General features: G+C 37.6%; 1 non-coding gene across 1 annotated transcript; it reads left to right on the forward strand.

Moving 5' to 3' along the window:
- Positions 1-270: 270 nt before the first annotated feature.
- On the forward strand, positions 271-377 carry LOC128286059 (small nucleolar RNA R71). The gene has a single exon (XR_008276605.1). It is a non-coding gene; the product is annotated as a small nucleolar RNA R71 (small nucleolar RNA).
- The last annotated feature ends 6,886 nt before the right edge of the window (positions 378-7,263 follow it).

The raw sequence follows: 7,263 nt of genomic DNA on the forward strand, positions 1-7,263 counted from the left end.
GAACTAAGAAAACTGTCAATTTTCTTATTCAAGAGTTCTACCTGATTAGAGAGCATGGTGACCGAATCGACGTTATAAACGCCGGCTATTTTCATTGGCTTTGTCTTTATGACTTGCCACTGATAGTTATTCAGTGGCATCTCCTCTATAAACTCATAAGCATCTTCAGGTGTTTTATTATTGATGGTTCCGTCAGCAGCTGCGTCAACCATTTGCCGAGTTGAAGGATTTAGGCCATTATGGAATGTTTGAACCTGAAGCCAAAGCAGTAACCAATGGTGAGGGCACCTTCTCAGTAAGTCCTTGTATCTCTCCCATGCATCGTAAAGAGTTTCTAAGTCCATCTGCACAAACGAAGAGATATCATTACGTAATTTGGCCGTTTTAGCCGGCAGGAAATATTTTAATAGAAATTTTTCGGTCATTTGTTCCCAAGTAATGTTTGACCCTTGTGGTAATGAGTTCAACCACTGTTTAGCTTTGTTTCTCAATGAAAAAGGGAATAACCGAAGACGAATGGAATCATCAGAAACACCATTAATTTTAAATGTATCGCATAGTTCCAAAAAGTTTGCTAAGTGAGTGTTGGGATCCTCATCCTACAAACCATCAAACTGAACAAATTGTTGTATCATTTGAATAGTGTTAGGTTTTAGTTCAAAAGTATTTGTAGCTACAACAGGTCTAACTATGCTTGATTCAGTTCCTGTTAAAGAAGGTTTAGCATAATCATACATAGTGCTGGAGCAGGATTTTAATTAACCGCCATTACAGGAGGTAGCTGATTGTCTTGGTTTTCAGCCATCTCTTCGGTTGGGGGTTGAGTATCGTCCTCTTGCTCATTCTCTGTGTATCTTAAGCTTCGTCTTATTTCTCTTTGGTTTCTGCAAACTGTACAATCGATTTCTTCGTCAAAAAGTAGTGGACCTGACGGGTTTCTTCTAGTCATAAACTATAAAAACCTGCCAAGAGAAAGAAAAAGTAAATTAATAAATAATAATAAAAAATTAAATTAAATTTCAAGAAAAATAAATGCCTAAAGTAATAAAAATTGAGCGTTCCTAAAATTTTAGTTCCCCGGCAATGGTGCCAAAAACTTGATCGTGATTTTCGTGATAGGTAAGTTTTAAATATTTATAATTAATCGTTCTTAAAACTAACTATTATCGCGATGCAGGCAAGTGTACCTATCGAACAGTAGTATAGTTTTAGCAAGACCGGATTGTCGTAGCCAAAGGAACTAAAAGTACTAGTAATGACTGTCTTTTTATTATCTAGCTAAGAATAAGGGGGTTTTGTTTTAACTAACTAATTAACTAATCTAAGAATTCACAGAGAATGGAATTGGGAGATTACTTTTGGAAAACGATTGAATTAAGACAATATCTAAGGAAAAATCCACCTAGACTGTACTTGCTATTCTGGCTCCGACTCGGACGATTTATTCATTTAACTTGTTCCGTAGAGATCCCTGAGTTATGTTACTATCCCTATTCAAGACTAATAACGTCTAATACCTAGATTCAATAATTGAGACTTTTCTCTAATTAACACCCTAGGGTTGCATTAACTCGATCTATGGATCCTCTTATTAGGTTTCACCCTAATCCGGCAAAATCTTGTCACCCTATGTCTAGGCACGCAATCAGCTCCGCTTAATTATGACAAATGTATTCTTAGACAGGGTCTCTTCCTCCTCTGAAAAAGAGCTTATCTTGAATAAGTATCCTGGTATATCAAAACAAGAATTAAGAACACATAATTAGGAACAAGTTAAATGTTTATCATATAATTCATAAAATAATAACAAGATTCGTCTTAGGTTTCATTGCCTTTAGGTATTTAGGGGATTTAGTTCATAACTAAAAAGGAAAACATCTCAGAAGAATAACGAATACAAAACATAAAGAAAGCCCAAAACTCCCGAAGGGAAATTGAGGGGAGATCTTCAGTCTTGATGGTGACTCCAGCTTCTGAGATGGATCAATCGGCTTCCTTCGAGTAATTCCTTCCTTCCTCTCCGTGCCCTTCTTTTTCTCTTCCTTTAAGGCGTATTTATAGGCTTTAGAATGCCTAAAAACCCTCAAAATTAGCCTTTTCTGAATTGAACTCAACCTGGGCTCGGCAGGGACACGCTCGTGTGACACGCTCGTTTGAATCGTGCTTCGAATCTGCCAAATTGACACGGCCGTGTGGTCTGCCCTTGTGAGGAAGTCCAGGCCATTTTGATTTTGTACTTTGGCCCATTTTCTCCATTTTTGGCCCGTTTCTCGTTCCTTTCACTCTCCTATGCTCTCTTAAGTATAAAACATGAAATTAAAGATTAGGAGCATCAAATTCACCAATTCTAAGGGAAAATCATCCATAAAATGCGTTAAGCATGGGGTAAAAATATGTATATATTACGGTTTATCACTTATGTTAGCATGTTATGTTTTGGCATATTTGTGGTACCTTTTGAATGGCATATTGGTTAGGTAAATTAGGATGTTTGAAATTGTATGTTTATGCAAGTTTGAATGGTGTTTGAACCCCTGGAAGTGTGCACAAATGGTTTAAATAGTTATGCATGAAGTGATTTTAGAATGGCTTGATTTTTAGGTAAATTTTGGGTTCACATGGCCATGTGTAATCTAAGGATTTCTTAGGGTTCAAGTCAGTGAGTTACATGTCCTAGCACACGACCTGCCACAAGGACGAGTGGGGCAACTCAGAGAGTTACACGGTTTGGCACACGGGTGTTTGACCCTACTCAGAGAGTTACACAGGTAAGGACACGGGCTAGGACATGGTCATGTGCCCCTTTTTCAAAAGTTACACGGCCTGGCCACATGGCCGTGTGACCCTTGTTTTGTAAATTTTGCATCATTTTCTTAAACTTTCCAAATTGATTCAAATTGGTCCTGAATTGCTTCTAAGTTATTTTTAGGGCATTGATGGCTCGATTTAGGGACGGATTGCATGTGAATGAATGAATTATGATATGTTTAATTTATAAAAATTATTGGATGTTAAATGTTTTTTATTTTTTCAATAATGCTCTGTAACCTTAATCTGACAACGGAGACAGGTTAGGGGTGTTACAAAATGGTTAAGGGGTAGAGTCTGAAATTTTTAAGAAAAACGTCACCAATTGTACATTTCTATCAAGAATAGAATATTTTAAACTTTCGATCCATGAGTCTTATTACTTGGAAAAGCTTTTCTTCCTAATTTTCGAATTTTATCAGAAAGTTAACTATTAGCTTCGAATAATATAAACCCCGTGGCCCAAGACAGATATGTTAACACTTAACAAATAATTTATAAAATTCAGTAGACATCAAAATCAATGATTAACAATTAATCAGTCATTGGGACAAACATATAATCATATAGGTTTAACAGATTAATCATTTGCAATTATTAAATGGATCACATGTATCATGTATACATAAAAAAATCAAGTAAATCAAATTAAACAACATGTATCTCACACAATCGCATCAACCAATAAATTTAATCTCAAATCCATATCGTATAAGTGGCTTTAATACCATTGTTGGATCGTCGGTACGCCCTATCTGTAACGCCCCTAACTTGTATCCATCACCGGACTAGTGTTAAAGGCGTTTGTAACACCCCACACCCGAGCCCTACGTCAGGGGGATACAACGCGCTACCACACTTAATCACATGCATATAATCATTTCGATGTCTTTAAGACTCATCAAATTCAAAACTTTTTCGAACTTTGTCTAAACTCCTTAATATGGGCTTACGAGGCCCCAAACATCTATTGGAAACCATTCAAGACCAACCCGGGTCCTTTAACTAACTTAGAAAAGTAACCCTTGAAAAAGGGCACACGCCCATGTGGTCATTATAACATGGCTGCACTGATGGCCCATGTCACACACGGCCTAAGCATCTAGGGACATGCTCGTGTCCTATGTCCATGTGAATTAAACTCTAAATTCGACCCTATAGGGGTTTTTACACAGCCTGACACACACCCGTGTCTATAGCCCGTGTCCCTCATACGGCCATGACACGCTCGTGTCCTAGCCCGTGTCTAAAAACCTTGACATTCTGTTTCTGATGACAGCATCCAATAAGGGGTACACGGCCAAGGCACACGCCCGTGGCCAGAGGCCGTGTCCTCCACACAGTTGAGACACACAGCCGTGTCTCTGCCCATGTGTTTACTACCATGCATACTGACTTGCAAATTTTACATGCAGGGGACATACGGCCAAGCAACAGGCCCATGGGGCTGACTGTGTGTCACACACGACCTAGACACACCTGTGTGTCTACCCGTGTGAACAATAAAAGGCTATCTACCAAGCCTTTTGCCACCCTGAAACACCATCTAATGCCAACCAACATATCAAAGTCTAACTTAATATCTCAACCAAACAACCATAGCTAAGGCCTATATACATTTCTTATTCTCAACCATGCCAACAATTTCACATTCATGAAAGACTATCTTGCAATCATATATATAAACTTTCAATATTAACCATTTTCCATGGCCTTATACAAAATGAAACAAATGCTATAGTAAGCCAACACATTTGGCCAATTAACAATGACACAAAACTCAAAAGTGAGGGTCCTATACATGCCATAATCAAAATAAAAGATCTAACTATACCAAGTGCTTTGGATGATAGTGTAATTGGGTTCTTCGACGTAGGCAATGATCCTTGAGCTACTTTAGCGACACTATAAGAAAATGGAAAGGAAATAGGGTAAGCATAAAGCTTAGTAAGTTGCATGAAAATAATCATCAACTAATCATAGAACGATATGCACATAACCTTTCATAGCTTATTCATGAATACAATAAATACACATATGTACAACTTACTCATCACCATCCAATACAACTCATATTGCATACATTGAGCCCATATCTCATACATTTCAAATAAGTACCTGTACCACTCACAATATGGTTATAATTTTCTCATTTAACTTAAACTGTAACTCTCACCGTTGAACCATTTGGAATGTTATCAAATATTCACCAAGCCTCAAACATAGGGTATAATGCCGATGCCATGTCCCAGACATGGTCTTACACTAACACATCTCGTAGCCGATGCATGTCCTAGACATGTCTTACATTAGCTCTCGTCTCAATGTCGATGCCATGTCCCAGACATGGTCTTGCAATGGCTCTCATAATGTGGCTGATGCATGTCCCAGACATGTCTTACACTAGCACACAAATAACCCGAATGTCATGGCATGAATATCCATTAATTTCTTAAGGTTCAAACGGGAGTTCTACTATTTCAATATTCATTATACATAATCATTTCCACAAACAAGCAATTTATGCTATATCAATTCAAACACATATAATAACAATGTAGTTGTATTATTTACATACAACTTACCTCGGATTACAAAATGTAGACAACTAGTTCGACTTAGTCCACTTATTTTGCTTTTCCCCAGTCTAGGCCCCAATTTTATAATTCTTGATCTATAACGATAAAAATTCACAAATTTAATCATTTTATTGATCTAGGTACTCAACAATTCATAATTGGAAAAAATGACCATGTACCCCTAGACCTGAAAATCAATTTTTATCACATTTTCTCATTAATCAAGCCTAGTTGAATACTTTTTATACCAAGAGTAGCCCACAATTCTCATTATTTCACACATTTATCAACTATTTTATAACTTATGCAAAATGGTCCTTAGTTAGGGTTTCTATGAAAACTACTTCACAAAAGTTGTTTATTTCACAACCATGATTCATTTTCTTCCATAAAATTTCAGAAAGTAACATGAACACTCCAATGGTAAAACCCTAGACTTTCAACCATTTTGCAAAATAGTCCCCTTATTAGAAAGCTCATGCTACAAGGGTTCTAAAAGTACAAAAATCATCCAGAAAAACCATCAAGTTCACTTACTTGTGAGGGTTACAAGTTGCTGAAATTTCAAGGTCCCAAAAACCCTATTTTTGCTGAAACTTTTGGTAGAAGAGAAGGAAGAAATGAAAAAGATGGTGGCTAGACACTGGGGGTAATATTTTATTATACATTAAGTCACCTACCCATTTGACCATTTGAATTTCTTGTCCCTTATGGCCGGCCATCAGTTTCTAAAGGGTCTATTTTCCCTTTAAAGACCTCCAATTTTGGTTCTCTAGCTATTTGACACCCTTAACTATCAAAATAGGACTTTTGCACTTTATGCAATTTAGTCTTTTTTCACAATTAAGCATGAAATCGCTAAAATTAATTCACCAAAATTTTCATACTCTCATATAATCATGCCACAACACATAAAATAATATTAAAAATATTTTCTCCGACCTCAAATTAGTGGTCCCGAAACCACTGTTTCGACTGGGCCCAAAATTGGGCCGTTACAATTCTCCCCCCTTAGGGATTTTCGTCCCCGAAAATTTTATCGATGAATAGATTCAGGTATTAGTCTCTCATGGTATCCTCGGGTTCCCATGTGGCTTCTTCGACTCCATCTCTATGCCATAATACTTTAACGAGTGCAATACTCTTATTCCTCAATTGTTTTACTTCCCAAGCCAAAATCTTAACCAGCTCTTCGCCATAAGTCATGTCTGAGCTAATCTCAACTTCTGCCTGCGAGATCACATGCGAGTGGTCCGAACAGTAGCGACATAACATAGACACATGGAATACATTGTGTATCTTTTCTAACTCTGATGGCAATGCTAATTGGTATGCTACCGGTCCAATTCTCTCAGTCACCTCCTAAGGTCCAATAAACTTTGGACTTAATTTGCCTTTCCTTCCAAATTAGAGAACCTTCTTCCACAGGGATACTTTCAAAAACTCTGTATCCCGATACTTTCAAAAACTCTGTATCCCTGACTTGAAACTCAATCTCTTTTCATTTCAAATCTGCGTAGGATTTTTGTCTATCCGAAGCAGCCTTCAAACAGTCGCGAATCACCTTAACTTTCTCTTCGGTCTCTTTAACTAGGTCAACCCCGTGTATCTGATTCTTACTCAGCTCGGTCCAATACAAGGGAGTTCGACACTTACGCCCATACAAAGTGTCATAAGGTGCCATTTTCAGACTTGACTGATAACTATTGTTGTAGGCAAATTCGACCAGAAGTAAATACTTGCCACAACTACCTTGAAACTCGAGAACACAACACCGTAACATGTCTTCTAAGATCTGAATCACCCTTTCTGACTGACCGTCGGTTTGAGGGTGAAAAGTTGTGCTAAAGTTCAGTTTCATCCCCAATGCCTCTTG

The sequence above is a fragment of the Gossypium arboreum genome, chromosome 12 (genome assembly GCF_025698485.1).
Source record: "Gossypium arboreum isolate Shixiya-1 chromosome 12, ASM2569848v2, whole genome shotgun sequence".
Classification (NCBI taxonomy): Eukaryota; Viridiplantae; Streptophyta; class Magnoliopsida; order Malvales; family Malvaceae; genus Gossypium; species Gossypium arboreum.